Source organism: Entelurus aequoreus, linkage group LG06 (genome assembly GCF_033978785.1).
Source record: "Entelurus aequoreus isolate RoL-2023_Sb linkage group LG06, RoL_Eaeq_v1.1, whole genome shotgun sequence".
NCBI classification, from domain to species: Eukaryota; Metazoa; Chordata; class Actinopteri; order Syngnathiformes; family Syngnathidae; genus Entelurus; species Entelurus aequoreus.
Genome location: NC_084736.1, coordinates 35,640,552 through 35,653,051, shown reverse-complemented (window position 1 = coordinate 35,653,051; position 12,500 = coordinate 35,640,552). Strand labels below are relative to the sequence as shown.

At 42.6% G+C, this 12,500-nt stretch overlaps 1 protein-coding gene across 1 annotated transcript in view; it reads left to right on the top strand.

Moving 5' to 3' along the window:
• Positions 1-12,500, top strand: part of rrn3 (RRN3 homolog, RNA polymerase I transcription factor) — a 69,885-nt gene that overhangs the window by 47,635 nt on the left and 9,750 nt on the right. The window lies entirely within an intron of this gene.

Below are 12,500 nucleotides of genomic sequence, written 5' to 3'. Positions count from 1 at the left end.
TGTTGTTGGCATAAACATAGGCTCATACGTTTTTAAGTTGAAATAAAAAAATAAATAAAAAATGTGCCTCATAAGCCTTAGGCTGTCAATCACGCATTCAAACTTAAATTATACAATAACATACGTATGTCATCCCTATTTAAACAAAAATAAATTAAATAATAATAATAAATTACCTGCAACTTATTGGCCAAGGCAAATAGCTGAAGGGGGGAAATCAAACCCATCAGACTGTGTTGTGTTGTGCTGCAGTGCCTGATGAATAATTGACTGTTTCAAAGAGTGCTGCTCGTTTTTCGTATGTGGGTAACAACATTTAACTATGTATATATATTTCCGTATTGGTTCAACCGCCACCCGCCCGAATCTATTCAAAATCTATTTTTTTCGTCATGTCACCCGCCCGACCCGCGGTTTATCCGCGGACTCCGCGGTTGTGTCCGCAAACCGTGCATCTCTAATACGTATATGTATACACATATGTATATATATACACATATATATATATATATATATATGTATGTGTATGTATACATATATGTGTGTGTGTGTGTGTGTGTGTGTGTGTGTGTGTGTGTGTGTGTGTGTGTGTGTGTGTGTGTGTGTGTGTGTGTGTGTGTGTGTGTGTGTGTGTGTGTGTGTGTATATATATATATATATATATATATATATATATATATATATATATATATATATATATATATATATATATATATATATATATATATATATATATATATATATATATATATACATATGAGTTGGGAAATTGTGTTGGATGTAAATATAAACGGAATACAATGATTTGCAAATCCTTTTCAACCCATATTCAATTGAATGCACTACAAAGAAAAGATATTTGATGTTCAAACTCATAAACTTAATTTTTTTTTTGCAAATAATTAACTTAGAATTTCATGGCTGAAACACGTGCCAAAGTAGTTGGGAAAGGGCATTTTCACCACTGTGTTACATGGCCTTTCCTTTTAACAACACTCAGTAAACGTTTGGGAACTGAGGAGACACATTTTTAAGCTTCTCAGGTGGAATTCTTTCCCATTTTTGCTTAATGTACAGCTTAAGTTGTTCAACAGTCCGGGGGTCTCCATTGTGGTATTTTAGGCTTCATAATTCGCCACACATTTTCAATGGGAGACAGGTCTGGACTACAGGCAGGCCAGTCTAGTACCCGCACTTTTTTACTATGAAGCCACGTTGATTTAACACGTGGCTTGGCATTGTCTTGCTGAAATAAGCAGGGGCGTTAATGGTAACGTTGCTTGGATGGCAACATATGTTGCTCCAAAACCTGTATGTACCTTTCAGCATTAATGGCGCCTTCACAGATGTGTAAGTTACCCATGTCTTGGGCACTAATACACCCCCATACCATCACAGATGCTGGCTTTTCAACTTTGCGCCTATAACAATCCGGATGGTTCTTTTCCTCTTTGGTCCGGAGGACACGACGTCCACAGTTTCCAAAAACAACTTGAAATGTGGACTCGTCAGACCACAGAATACTTTTCCAATTTGTATCAGTCCATCTTAGATGAGCTCAGGCCCAGCGAAGCCGACAGCGTTTCTGGGTGTTGTTGATCAACGGTTTTCGCCTTGCATAGGAGAGTTTTAACTTGCACTTACAGATGTAGCGACCAACTGCAGTTACTGACAGTGGGTTTCTGAAGTGTTCTTGAGCCCATGTGGTGATATCCTTTACACACTGATGTCGCTTGTTGATGCAGTACAGCCTGAGGGATCGAAGGTCACGGCCTTAGCTGCTTACGTGCAGTGATTTCTCCAGATTCTATGAACCCTTTGATGATATTACGGACCGTAGATGGTGAAATCCCTAAATTCCTTGCAATAGCTGGTTGAGAGGTTTTTCTTAATTTGCTCACGCATTTGTTGACAAAGTGGTGACCCTCGCCCCACCCTTGTTTGTGAATGACTGAGCATTTCATGGAATCTACTTTTATACCCAATCATGGCACCCACCTGTTCCCAATTTTCCTGTGGGATGTTCCAAATAAGTGTTTGATGAGCATTCCTCAACTTTATCAGTATTTATTGCCACCTTTCCCAATTTCTTTGTCACGTGTTGCTGGCATCAAATTCTAAAGTTAATGATTATGCAAATCATTGTATTCCGTTTATATTTACATCTAACACAATTTCCCAACTCATATGGAAACAGGGTTTGTATATATATGTATATACAGTCTATGTATATATATATGTATATATCAGTGACATGCGGTGAGGTTCATGGCTGGTGAGGCACTGACTTCATCACAGTCAGATTTACAAACATATGAACCCTAAAGAGTCTTATTCACCATTTGTTTGGCAGCAGTTAACAGGTTATGTTTAAAAGCTCATACCAGCAATCTTCCCTGCTTGGCACTCAGCTTCAAGGGTTGTAATTGGGGGTTAAATCACCAAAAATGATTCCCGGGCGCGGCGCCGCTGCTGCCCACTGCTCCCCTCACCTCCCAGGGGGTGAGCAAGGGGATGGGTCAAATGCAGAGGACACATTTCACCACACCTAGTGTGTGTGACAATCATTGGTACTTTAACTTAACTTTAACTTTACACATACAAACTGTAGCACACAAAAAAGCACATTTAATAAAAAATGTTATGGTCTTACCTTTACTTATAAATGATGTCCATGCGCCGCTCCTTTTGAACAAAAGCATCGATAACTTGTTTGTAGAAGTCTTCCTTATCTTTCTTCAGTTTTAAAAGTCTCTCTGTCTCGATGGAGATCTTCCTTTAATTATTACCTCCTGCTTCGATTGAAAGTCCAGTTTAGAAAACTGTTTTATTTTAGATATGTAATCCTCCATGTTAAAAGTCCAGGCAAGAGGAAAAAATAAACGATCGCTGCTAACTGTTGCTGCTTGTTGTCACTTCTTCTGCAGCTGAGTAGTCGCAAGAATGATCTCTGGGATCACTAGCGCCCTCTACCACCATGAGGCAGCATTACTGCGAACCTCACAATGTGTTAAATCTTGCAAACACAAAAAGATGCATATATGGTACATGCATGCATGCATGCATACATGTAGAGCGGTACGTATGCTATACCGCTCCCGTGCCAGCAGCTTGAGGGTTGCAGGTTCGATCCCCGTTTCCGCCATCCTAGTCACTGCCGTTGTGTCCTTGGGCAAGACACTTTACCCACCTGCTCCCAGTGCCACCCACACTGGTTTAAATGTAACTTAGATATTTGGTTTCACAATGTAAAGCGCTTTGAGTCACTTGAGAAAAAGCGCTATATAAATGTAATTCACTTCACTTCACAAAACTCACCCCAGTGGGACGTCGATGTGAATGACTTTGAGAAACCTTGGAGAGGACCGCATATGTGGGTAATCCCCCCGCCCTCTCTAGGGAAGACCGAAAGCAATGGATGTCGAGTGGGTCTGACATAATATTGTGAAAGTCCAGTCCATAGTGGATCCAACATATCAGTGAAAGTCCAGTCCATAGTGAATCCAACATAATAGTGGGAGTCCAGTCCATAGTGGGGCCAGCAGGAGACCATCCCGAGCGGAGACGGGTCAGCAGCGCAGAGATGTCCCCAACCGATGCACAAGCGAGCGGTCCACCCCGGGTCCCGACTCTGGACAGCCAGCACTTCATCCATGGCCATCGGACCTGTGTAACTCCCCCTCCACAAGGGAGAGGGGGCAGAGGAGAAAAGAAAAGAAACTGCAGATCAACTGGTCTAAAAAGGGGGTCTATTTAAAGGCTAGAGTATACAAATGAGTTTTAAGATGGGACTTAAATGCTTCTACTGAGGTAGCATCTCTAACCGCAGACTTTTTTTGGGCTCTGGGAATCACTAATAAGCCGGAGTTCTTTGAACGCAGATTTTTTGCCGGGACATATGGCACAATACAATCAGCAAGATAGGCTGGAGCTAGACCGTGTAGTATTTTATACGTAAGTAGTAAAACCTTAAAGTCACATCTTAAGTGCACAGGAAGCCAGTGCAGGTGAGCCAGTATAGGTGTAATATGATCAAAATTTCTTGTTCTTGTCAAAAGTCTAGCAGTCGCATTTTGTACCAACTGTAATCTTTTAATGCTAGACATAGGGAGACCCGAAAATAATACATTACAGTAATCGAGACGTAACCAGTCAGGGGCTTATTTCTTTTGTTTCTATCTGCATTTAAGCATGATGCTATCACGTTAGCTCCGTAGCTAAAGTGCTTCACCGATGTATTGTCGTGGAGATAAAAGTCACTGTGAATGTCCATTTCGCGTTCTCGACTCTCATTTTCAAGAGGATATAGTATCCGAGGTGGTTTAAAATACAAATCCGTGATCCACAGTATAAAAAAGGAGAAAGTGTGGAATTCAATGAGCCCTTTAAACCTAAGTTACGGTCAGAGCGAAAAAAGATACGTCCTGCACTGCACTCTAGTCCTTCACTCTCACGTACCTCATCCACGAATCTTTCATGCTCGCTCAAATTAATGGGGTAATCGTCGCTTTCTCGGTCCGAATCGCTCTCGCTGCTGGTGTAAACAATGGGGAAATGTGAGGATCTCTTCAACCTGCAACGTCACGCTACTTCCGGTACAGGCAAGGCTTTTTTTTATCAGTGACCAAAAGTTGCGAACATTACCGTCGATGTTCTCTACTAAATCCTTTCAGCAAAAATATGGCAATATCGCAAAATCTTTAAGTATGACACATAGAATGGATCTGCTATCCCCGTTTAAATAAAAAAAATTAATTTCAGTAGGCCTTTAATGCTAGACATAGGGAGACCCGAAAATAATACGTTACAGTAATCGAGACGAGACGTAACGAACGCATGAATAATGATCTCAGCGTCGCTAGTGGACAAAATGGAACAAATTTTAGTGATATTACGGAGATGAAAGAAGGCCGTTTTAGTAACACTCTTAATGTGTGACTCAAACGAGAGAGTTGGGTCGAAGATAATACCCAGATTCTTTACCGAGTCGCCTTGTGTAATTGTTTGGTTGTCAAATGTTAACGTGGTATTATTAAATAGATGTCGATGTCTAGCAGAATCGATAATCAGCATTTCCGTTTTCTTAGCGTTGAGTTGCAAAAAATTAGCGGACATCCATTGTTTGATTAAAAATGGCGGCGCATGGCTATGGCTATGCTGCGGCTATGCTAACGCTTTTGGGAGTGTAGAGCGATTTGGCAAAAAACACCCGTCATTTCTGTCAATTTCATGGCTGGCTCAAAGCGTGAACACTCTGTGATCACATACGACCGACAGACAATTCTGGATGTGGATGGATCGGGTCGTTATAGACTGAAAGATGCATGTACGGTGGACCTCCTCGCTAGCATGGGAATACTTCGCGGACTACATCGAGCGGCCTTTGTAGCAGCGGAGTCAAGTGCTAGCGGTGACCGCCAATGGAGACGACGTAAGCGGTGCGAGCGGAAGCCGAAGCGGGGTTGCCGAGCGGGGCTAACAACAAAGAGAAAAGCTAACCAAAGAAACGTGGAGTCTCCGGGTAAGAAGCCATTTAAACTAGAACTAGCCGGCGTCAGGCTGGATAATCCCTGCAGACATAGCAATTCTCTTAGAATAAAACACAACTCACATAATGTTTTTTCTTTTGTGACCGTGTCAGAGGCAGACATACATTGTACTGAGGTAGCTAACTATGATGCGTTCAGTTTATCGCAACATCAAGCAAACAATCTGAATATCCCCGTCGTATCAATTCCTAGATATGGTCGAAACTATTTAAAGTGCAATACGCATAATAAACGCAACATTATTAATATTGCTACTTCGGTTAATTTCAACAAACAATCCTCAAAACAGCCCACTACCTATAATATGGGCTTTTTAAACATAAGATCATTATCTTCCAAAACGTTATTAGTTAATGAAGTCATTAGAGACAACAAACTTGACGTCGTTGGTCTCGCCGAGACCTGGCTCAAACCAGACGATTTTTTTGCGCTAAATGAGGCATCTCCTCCTAACTATACCAATACACATGTTGCCCGACCTCTTAAAAGGGGAGGGGTGTCGCACTAATATACAATGAAAACTATAATCTTACACCTAACCTAAATAATAAATATAACTCGTTTGAGGTGCTCACTTTGAGGTTTGTCACACCGCTGCCTCTCCACCTGGCTGTTATCTACCGCCCCCCTGGGCCCTATTCGGACTTCATCAGTGAATTCTCAGAGTTTGTTGCTGATCTAGTGACGCACGCCGACAATATAATCATAATGGGGGACTTTAATATCCATATGAATACCCCATCGGACCCTCCATGCGTGGCGCTCCAGACTATAATTGATAGCTGTGGTCTTACACAAATAATAAATGAACCCACGCATCGCAACGGTAATACGATTGATCTGGTGCTTGTCAGGGGTGTCACCACCTCTAAAGTTACGATACTCCCGTACACTAAAGTAATGTCCGATCATCACCTTATAAAATTCGAAGTTCTGACTCATTGTCAACAAACTAATAATAATAATAATAACTACTATAGCAGCCGCAACATTAATGCTGCCACAACGACGACTCTTACTGACCTACTGCCTTCGGTAATGGCACCATTCCCAAATTATGTGGGCTCTATTGATAACCTCACTAACAACTTTAATGACGCCCTGCGCGACACCATTGATAGTGTAGCACCGCTAAAGCTAAAAAGGGCCCCTAAAAGGCGTACCCCATGGTTTACAGAAGAAACTAAAGCCCAGAAATTATCATGTAGAAAGCTGGAACGCAAGTGGCGTGCGACTAAACTTGAGGTTTTCCATCAAGCATGGTGTGATAGTTTAATAAGTTATAAACACATGCTTACCTCAGCTAAAGCTAAATATTACTCAAATCTCATCCACCTCAACAAAAATGATCCTAAATTTCTGTTTAGTACAGTAGCATCGCTAACCCAACAAGGGACTCCTCCCAGTAGCTCCACCCACACAGCAGATGACTTTATGAATTTCTTTAATAAGAAAATTGAAGTCATTAGAAAAGAGATTAAAGACAATGCATATCAGCTACAACTGGGTTCTATTAACACAAATACGACTGTATATACAACGGATACCGCCCTCCAAAATAGTTTCTCTCTCTTTGATAAAATAACATTGGAGGAATTGTCAAAATGTGTAAATGGGACAAAACAAACAACATGTTTACTTGACCCAATTCCCGGGAAACTTATCAAGGAGCTTTTTGTATTATTAGGTCCATCAGTGTTAAATATTATAAACTTATCACTTTCCTCTGGCACTGTTCCCCTAGCATTCAAAAAAGCGGTTATTCATCCTCTACTCAAAAGACCTAACCTCGATCCTGATCTCCTGGTAAACTACCGGCCGGTGTCCCACCTTCCGTTTATCTCGAAAATCCTCGAAAAAATTGTAGCACAGCAGCTAAATGAACACTTAGCGTCTAACAATCTCTGTGAACCTTTTCAGTCCGGTTTCAGGGCAAATCACTCTACTGAGACAGCCCTCGCAAAAATGACTAATGATCTATTGCTAACGATGGATTCTGATGCGTCATCTATGTTGCTGCTTCTTGATCTTAGCGCCGCTTTCGATACTGTTGATCATAATATTTTATTAGAGCGTATCAAAACGCGTATTGGGATGACAGACTTAGATTAAAGATTAAAGTACCAATGATTGTCACGCACACACTAGATGTGGTGAAATTTGTCCTCTGCATTTGACCCATCCCCTTGGGGAGCAGTGGGCAGCAGCGGCGCCGCGCCCGGGAATCATTTTGGTGATTTAACCCCCAACTCCAACCCTTGATGCTGAGTGCCAAGCAGGGAGGAAACAGGTCCCATTTTTATAGTCTTTGGTATGACTCGGCTGGGATTTGAACTCCAACCTACCGATCTCAGGGCGGACACTCTAACCACTAGCCTTGTCTTGGTTTAACTCTTATCTTACTGACAGGATGCAGTGTGTCTCCCATAACAATGTGACCTCGGACTATGTTAAGGTAACGTGCGGAGTTCCCCAGGGTTCGGTTCTTGGCCCTGCACTCTTTAGTATTAACATGATGCCGCTAGGTGATATCATACGCAAATACGGTGTTAGCTTTCACTGTTATGCTGATGACACCCAACTCTACATGCCCCTAAAGCTGACCAACACGCCGGATTGTAGTCAGCTGGAGGCGTGTCTTAATGAAATTAAACAATGGATGTCCGCTAACTTTTTGCAACTCAACGCTAAGAAAACGGAAATGCTGATTATCGGTCCTGCTCAGCACCGACATCTATTTAATAATACCACCTTAACATTTGACAACCAAACAATTAAACAAGGCGACTCGGTAAAGAATCTGGGTATTATATTCGACCCAACTCTCTCGTTTGAGTCACACATTAAGAGTGTTACTAAAACGGCCTTCTTTCATCTCCGTAATATCGCTAAAATTCGTTCCATTTTGTCCACAAGCGATGCTGAGATCATTATCCATGCGTTCGTTACATCTCGTCTCGATTACTGTAACGTTTTATTTTCGGGTCTCTCTATGTCTAGCATTAAAAGATTACAGATGGTACAAAATGCGGCTGCTAGACTTTTGACAAAAACAAGAAAGTTTGATCATATTACGCCTATACTGGCTCACTTGCACTGGCTTCCTGTGCACCTAAGTCTAATCTTAAAACTCATTTGTATACTCTAGCCTTTAAATAGACTCCCTTTTTAGACCAGTTGATCTGCCGTTTCTTTTCTTTTCTTTTCTACTCTGCTCCCAACCCGGGGTGGACCGCTAGCCTGTCCATCAGATGGGGACATCTCTACGCTGCTGACCCGTCTCCACTCGGGATGGTTCCTGCTGGCCCCACTATGGACTGGACTTTCGCTGATGTGTTGGACTTTCACAATATTATGTCAGACCCACTCGACATCCATTGCTTTCGGTCTCCCCTAGAGGGGGGGGGGGGGGGGGGGGTTACCCACATATGCGGTCCTCTCCAAGGTTTCTCATAGTCATTCACATTGACGTCCCACTGGGGTGAGTTTTCCTTGCCCGTATGTGGGCTCTGTACCGAGGATGTCGTTGTGGCTTGTACAGCCCTTTGAGACACTTGTGATTTAGGGCTATATAAATAAACATTGATTGATCATTTCATTAAGACACGCCTCCAGCTGACTACAATCCGGCGTGTTGGTCAGCTTTGGGGGCATGTAGAGTTGGGTGTCATCAGCATAACAGTGAAAGCTATCACCGTATTTGCATATGATGTCGCCTAGCGGCAGCATGTAAATACTAAAGAGTGCAGGGCCAAGAACCGAACCCTGGGGAACTCCGCACGTTACCTTAACATAGTCCGAGGTCACATTGTTATGGGAGACGCACTGTATCCTGTCAGTAAGGTAAGAGTTAAACCAAGACAAGGCTAAGTCTGACATACCAACACGTGTTTTGATACGCTCTAATAAAATATTATGATTGACGGTATCGAAAGCAGCGCTAAGATCAAGAAGCAGCAACATAGATGACGCATCAGAATCCATTGTTAGCAATAGATCATCAGTCATTTTTGTGAGGGCTGTCTCAGTAGAGTGATTTGCCCTGAAACCGGATTGAAAAGGTTCACAGAGATTGTTAGACACTAAATGTTCATTTAGCTGCTGTGCAACAATTTTTTTGAGGATTTTCGAAATGAACGGAAGGTGGGACACCGGTCGGTAGTTTACCATGAGGTCAGGATCGAGGTTAGGTCTTTTGAGCAGAGGATGAGTAACCGCTTTTTTGAATGCTAGGGAAACAGTGCCGGAGGAAAGTGATAAGTTTATAATATTTAGCACTGATGGACCTAATAATACAAAAAGCTCCCTGATAAGTTTCCCAGGAAGTGGGTCAAGTAAACATGTTGTTTGCTTTATCCCACTTACACGCTGTAATAATTCCTCTGTTATTTCATCAAAAATAGAGAGACTATTTTGGAGGGCGGTATCCGTCGTATATACAGTCGTATCTGTGTTAATATAACCCAGTTGTAGCTGGGATGTGTTGTCTTTAATCTCCTTTCTAATGAGTTCAATTTTCTTATTAAAGAAATTCATAAAGTAATCTGCCGAGTGGGTGGAGCTACTGGGAGGAGTCCCTTGTTGGGCTAGTAATGCTACTGTACTAAACAAAAATTTAGGATCGTTTTTGTTGAGGCGGATGAGATTTGAGTAATATTTAGCTTTAGCTAAGGTAAGCATGCGTTTATAAGTTATTAAACTATCACTCCATGCTTGATGGAAAACCAAGTTTAGTCGCGCACCATTTGCGTTCCAGCTTTCTACATGATAATTTATGAGCTCTAGTTTCTTCTGTAAACCATGGGGCGCACCTTTTAGGGGCCCTTTTTTGCTTTAGCGGTGCTATACTATCAATGATTTCGCGAAGGGCACCGTCAAAGTTGTTAGTGAGGTTATCAATAGAGCCGACATAATTTGGGAATGGTGCCATTACTGAAGGCAGTAGGTCAGCAAGAGTCATCGCTGTGGCAGCATTGTCTGCTATAGCAGTCATTATTATTATTAGCTTGTTCACAATGAGTCAGAACTTCGAATTTTATAAGGTAATGATCGGACATTACTTTAGTATACAGGAGTATCATAACTTTGGAGGTGGTGACACCCCTGACAAGCACTAGATCTATCGTATTACCGTTGCGATGCGTGGGTTAATTTATTATTTGTGTAAGACCACAGCTATCAATTATAGTCTAGAGCGCCACGCACTGAGGGTCCGATGGGGTATTCATATGGATATTAAAGTCCCCCATTATGATTATATTGTCGGCGTGCGTCACTAGATCAGCAACGAACTCTGAGAATTCACTGATAAAGTCCGAATGGGGCCCAGGGGGGCGGTAGATAACAGCCAGGTCGAGAGGCAGCGGTGTGACAGACCTCATAGTAAGCACCTCAAACGATTTATATTATTTAGGTTAGGGGTAAGGTTAAAGTTTTCATTGTATATTAGTGCGACCCCCCCGCGCCTTTTAAGACGACTGGCAGTATGTGCATTCGTATAGGAGGAGATGCCTCATTTAGCGCAAAAAAATCATCTGGTTTGAGCCAGGTTTCGCTAAGACCAATGACGTTAAGATTGTGGTCTCTAATGACCTCAATAACTAATAACGTTTTGGGAGACAATGATCTCATGTTTAAAAAGCCCATATTATAGGTATTGGGCTGTTTTGAAGAGTTTTTGTTAAAATTATCCGTAGTAGCAATATTAATAATGTTTCGTTTATTGTGCGTAGTGCACTTGAAATAGTTTCGACCATATCTAGGAATTGATATGACGGGAATTTTCAGATTGTTTGCTTGGTGCTGCGATAAACTGAACGCATCATAATTTTCCACCTCATTAGAATGCATGTCCACCTCTGACACAGTCTCAACAGAAAAAACATTATGTGAGTTGTGTATTATTCTAAGAGAATTGCTATGCGTACAGGGATTATCCAGCCTGGCGCTGGCTAGTTCTAGCTTAACTGACTCCTCACCCGGACTAGCAGACTCTGTAATTGCCTGTGACCGGGCTTGCTCTAGTGTAGTTAGTCAAGTGTGACTCAAAGAGTAGTCTATGTTCTTAGACAGGATGATGGCGCCTTCCTGGTTGGGGGGAAGGACGTCTCTCATCAGCAAGCCTGGCTTGCCGCAGAAAGAGGGCCAATTATCAATAAACGTTAGTCCCTGTTGTCTACAGAAGCTAGCCAGCCACTTGTTAAGCGAGACTAATCTGCTATACCTCTCATCATTGCCTCTCGCAGACAGGGGGCCAGAGACAAGTACTCGATGCCTGGACATCTTTCTAGCGAGATCACAAGTCCTGGCTATGTTTCTCTTTGTAATCTCTGACTGTCTCATCCTAGTGTCATTGGAGCCAACGTGTACAACTATATTCGCATAACTAGTGGTGCGATTAGCCTGTCGTACGTGTTTATTAGGCCTGTTGCGAGTTAGATCCCTAAGATTAGCTTCAATGTCAGGTGCTCTGGCCCCGGGAATACACTTAATTGTGGCTGGTTTGCTAAGCTTTATGTTTCGGGTGATGGAGTCCACTATGACTAAGGTGTGGTGCGCGGTAGACTGGGGTGTAGGACTAGCTAAAGAGCTAAATCTATTATGCGTCTCGACCGGTACACCGTAGCTTATAGGCCGCTTAGGGCTGCTACAAGCTGGGCTAATTAGCTCGCTACAGCTAACGCTAACAGATGTGTCCGCAACATCTAAAGTTACAAGATTACTCTGCTCTAACTGGCGGACACGGCCCTCTAGCAGAGCCAGCCTCTCCATGAGTAAGGTGCACGACGCGCAAGAAGCCATACTCACGGTATTTTCTGTCACAGAGTGAAGTTCCTGCTGTCTTCCGGGAAGTCACGGTGTGCGGGGAGTAGCTTCCTTCCGACCGGCGCCGCCTTTCTCCACGCTAGCTTCGTTAGCTTAGCAGCTAGCTAGCTGCGGGATGGGTGGCGA